This window comes from Malania oleifera, chromosome 5, assembly GCF_029873635.1.
Source record: "Malania oleifera isolate guangnan ecotype guangnan chromosome 5, ASM2987363v1, whole genome shotgun sequence".
Taxonomy (NCBI): Eukaryota; Viridiplantae; Streptophyta; class Magnoliopsida; order Santalales; family Ximeniaceae; genus Malania; species Malania oleifera.
In genome coordinates, this window is record NC_080421.1 from 111,314,823 (window position 1) to 111,319,740 (window position 4,918).

The following is a 4,918-nucleotide window of genomic DNA, read 5'->3' on the forward strand; positions in this document are numbered from 1 at the left end:
GAACAGAATCCTCAATTGGTCCTCACACTACAATAAAGACAGTTTAAAAAAGAGCAGTAGCCAATCAATCCAAAACACAGAACAGAATCCACATTGCACCACCTACATTGTAGGCCACGTGACAAGTTAAATAATAAGGCTGTAACACTTCCTTCTGCATTTGTTATATTCCCCAAACAACCCCAAGAGAATGATGTCAGCGCAATGATTGAATTTGTACAATCAAATCAAATTTCCAACGAGAAGTATAGTCTCCTAAGACCTAGAGAAATAGACCATCCACCAACCACCTGCAACCCCTCACCAACACTTCCCCCACCCCCCCCCCCCCCCACAACCAAAAAAATCATGCTTAATGCATTTGCCAAATTCTCCATGGCTCCCTTATTGAAAGTAAGTGAAAAATCAGTACAACCAACCAAAAAAATATTGTTGTAAAGTTAGAGATGGAGGAGAAAAAAAAATTAATTAATTAATTAATTAAGCAGCAGTTTCCTGGACTCTACGTACAGCTCCAGGTCCGCCCCCTTATATATTATTAATAACAAAAAGTGTCAAGGACAAAAATTTCCCACTAACACAACCTAATTACTAAAATAACATATTCTCTTCTAAAGCTCCCCCTCAAGCTGTAGGTGCAAGATATCACCTAATCCCAGCTTGTAACAACCATTACACAAGGCAGGCTTAAATAATGGCTTCCTAAAAACATCGCCAAACTAATCCACAGATTTCATAAGGAGAGTACTCACAATATTCTTCAACACAGCATCCCTCATAAAATGATAGCCAACTTTTATGTGCTTTGTCCTCTCATAAAACACAGGATTTCTAACAATATAAATGACAGCTTGATTCTCACAAAACATACCGATTGGCTTCGTTACCAAGAATATGATATCTAACATAAGAGACTTCAGCCACATACGCTAGCCACAGTATGAGTCATAGCTCGATATTCTTCAGCACTAGATCTTGCTACAGTACTTTGCTTCTTGTACACCAGGTAACAAGACTACCTCTCACAAATGTACAGTATCCAATAGTAGACCTTCAATCATCAACAGATCCCACCCAATTTGCATTAGAGTATCGCACAATTTCTATTGCATTTATATATCAAGCCTTTGTTGGGAGAGCCTTTGAGACACCGCAAAATCCGGCAAAACAGCATCCCAATGTGGTTGCTTGGGATTTTCCATAAAACGACTCACCACCCCCACTGCAAAAGATATGTCTGGTCTAACGACAATCAAGTAGATCAACTTGCCAACCAACTACCTATATCGATGTTTGTATTCAAATTCTAGTCCAACATCACTGGAGAACTTCATTGGGATCCATAGGAGTATCAACTGCTTTAAATCTCAACAAATCAATCTCACTCAGCAAGTACAATGTATATTTTTGCTGATATAGAAGTGTCAAAGTGGTTGATGATTCTGGTTTTGTAGAGGGGCAAGATGATGGTGTTTTGGGGAGGATATCTAATGCCTCAGGCCTTAAGTCAGACAAATTTAGGGGTCTCAAGGTTTATACTCATCAGAAGCCTGCTCGGATGGGTGCAGAAATGAGGAAATTGTCTGAAGAAAAGAGAAAGCACTCTAGTGAGGTAGTGCCAAAGATTTTTAAAGGAACTTAAAAGGAGAGTCAAGTATTATGGAAGACATATATGCTAAGAAGATGGGCAATTCTTAAGATGGAGTTAGCAAAGAAAAGAGGTAATGAAATGGGGGGATTTATCAGATAACGAGACTATAAGAGCAATGACCTTAATGAGTTTGATTATGGCGGGGGTTTACAAATTAGGGAACAATATGGATATGTTTCTGATTCTAGTAAATGTTCTAGGGGATCTATTACCTGTTGGTCAGATTGAAGGGGGTTTTTGCTTTTGAAAACGATGGTTTGGTTAATGATCTGCAGTGCAAGGACAGGACTTTCCCAACACCAATGGAGGAGATTTCAAGGAATGATTTAGAATTTCAATAATTTATTGATAAATTTGATTTAAAGTTTTGTCATCTTGGGGAAATGAGGTATGTTTTTTATGGGTACAAAAACAGAGCTAAAAAGGGTCAAGGGGAGTTAGCTAACTTTTGTAGTGAATTATGGTGGAAAAGGATTGAAGAGGGGTGGTTAATTGTTCATTTTTATTTTTTTTTTCATTTTATTATCCAAAAAAAAAAAAGTTCAGATAGACTCAATCATTTCCTACATCATTTAATCTCAATACCAAAGAAACTAACGCAAAATATCCACGTCCTTAATTTGAAATTTTGTGCAAATCCAATGCTTAACATCTACAATCCCACTCTAGTAACTGCCAGTGATGATGATATCATCAACATAAACTACTAAAAGTGCCACACCTGTCTCCATTCTGCAAACAAAAACCGAATGATCAGATTAACATTGGATGAAGCCAAATGTAAAGATCACAACACTAAATTTGTCAAACCAAGCTCAAGTATCACACTGCCTTTGTTTTGCGAACAAAACCAAATGATCAGAGCAGCATTGGATAAAGCCAAATGCAAAGATGAAAATTACAACCTGGATACTTTATTATCCTCCCCTTGAGCAACATACTCAGGAGGTTGCTCCATGTATGACCCTCTTCCTGCAAATCTCTGTACAAGAAATCATTCTTCACAACCGACTGGTGCAAAGGCCAATCAAGATTAATTGCCAAAGAGATCAATACACGAACATAATTTAGTTGAGCAATAGGAGAGAGTCTCATAATAATCAATACCATATGTTTGGATGTACCCCTTGGCAACCAACCGAGCCTTAATTTGCTTGATAGAGCCATTACGAAGATATTTGATGGTGTAGACGCAACAAAACCTAACCAACTCTTTTACTAGGAGGAAGATCCACCAAGTCCCATATCCCTCGAATGGACAAGGCATCCTTTTCTACAACCATTGCATGCTTCTACCAAGGATTAGCAAGTGCTTCAACATTCGAGGAAAGGATAGAAATTGAGGAAATAGACAAGGCAAAAGAACGCATAGGACTAGGAAGGTGAAGAACTAAAACATAATGAGCAATAGGATAAACAACTAAAGAATTATGAGTACATGTTCGAGTACCTTTCCAATGAGCATTGAGCAAATCCAAGTGACATTGGGATGGATCTCCAAAACCAAAAGTTGAAACAATGATGGGTAGAGGAGGCACCTGCATGGTGCTAGTGCTGTAAGTATTTGCTTTCCGTGGTTCATAAACCTTCAAATGTTTTGAGCTTAACATTTTTGAGTTAGGTCAAGTTCGAGTATCATATTGTGTCGACTCTACTCAACTCGAATACAACCCTAGTTCGGCTTATTTTCGAATAAAATCTTTCTTTCTTTACCTCCTTAAATCTCCTCTCTCCTTCCCCCAATTTCTTCCCTTGGGCCTAAATCATTTGGAAAGCACATATTCCCTTCAAAATTCGAACTTTCATCTCGAATCTGACTCTAAACAAAATTAACACACATGATTTGTTACAAATTCAAAGGTCCTACAAGGCCTTCAGCCCTAATCTGTCGCGCATCCAACGAAATGAATGCTTGCCCCTTCCTAGCATCCATCCATATTTGGGGTGCCCTATTTCCTTGTTTTGGTGAAGATTGGATGCCAGCTTGGGCAATGGGAGATTCTTTTCTTGTGAGATATTGGGTTTCAACAAGAGTAGGAAGGGAGGAGTTTTATGGCGCGGATGTAGTTTTTGCTTCTGTAGACCTCATGGATTGAGAACAATGCATGTACTTTCAAGGATCACACAACCTCTCCTTGTCTATTATGGGACAAAGACAATGCTCTTGGCCTCTTTGGACCATTGACCATTCCTATGGGTTTTTCAAGGTTTGCCACTGCCGAATCTTGTGCTTCTTGCAGGGCATCGGAAGGCAGCATTATTGTAATTTTCAGATTTTTTTTTTTCCCTTCGGACGATATCTTTGTTCTCCTCCTATTGTACTTATTTGATTCACTGTTAATATAAATTTTCTTAATTAAATTTGTCAAAAGGGATTCCATAGTTTGTGGAATTAATTAGGAATGTAAGCTTCAGCATTATTGATCTCTGTAATTATAAATACAACATTGAAGATCAAACTACCCAAGAAAACTTATACAAATCAATCATTAATTATACCCAAGAGCTCATAACTAAGATCATCTCCTTTAAACAAAGCACAAAAGATTCCATTATTAGGTATGAGGTGAACTGTAAACATGTTGTTAGGGAATTCTTGAAAAGGGATTTTGCAGGGATTTTTTTCGTTGAAGAATCCACGAATTGTTCCAAGTCAGTCTAGAGAAGGATAAAGATTAAAATCATATTCAAAAGGAAAAGAAACGCAATGTTATTTCGGATGATTACACCGAGTATGGCAGTGAGTTTCTCTGCGTTGGTGCCTTACTGCTGGATGAATCTGACGTATAATTTGGTCATGCTTCTGACACTTCTGAAGTACTCAGGGATCTTTCCTATGTGCCACCAGGCCCGTCTCCTCCGCTGGAAGGCTTACAGGACACTTCTTTCTGAGCAAGATTTGGGTGACAATTTGGCAGGGAGTAGTCTACGCAGGGTCAGAATCCTACCAAACCAGTGGAGATATTAGTGTGAAGGATGTAGAAGCTCAAAAGTCATTGGATAAGATGGGATTGTGGTTGGTTAATTCAGGAGGAAATGAGTGCACCATGATGGTGCTAAAAGAAGAAACGAAGAACGGTCAGCATGAATTAAATTTACCTGGAAGGCTTACAGGACATTTCTTTTTGAGCAAGAGTTTGGGTGAAGATTTGGCAGGGAGTAGTCAATGCAGGATCAGAATCCTACCAAACCAGTGCAGAGGTTAGTGCAAAGGATGCAGAAGCTTAAAAGTCGTTGGATATGACAGGATTGTGGTTGGCTAATTCA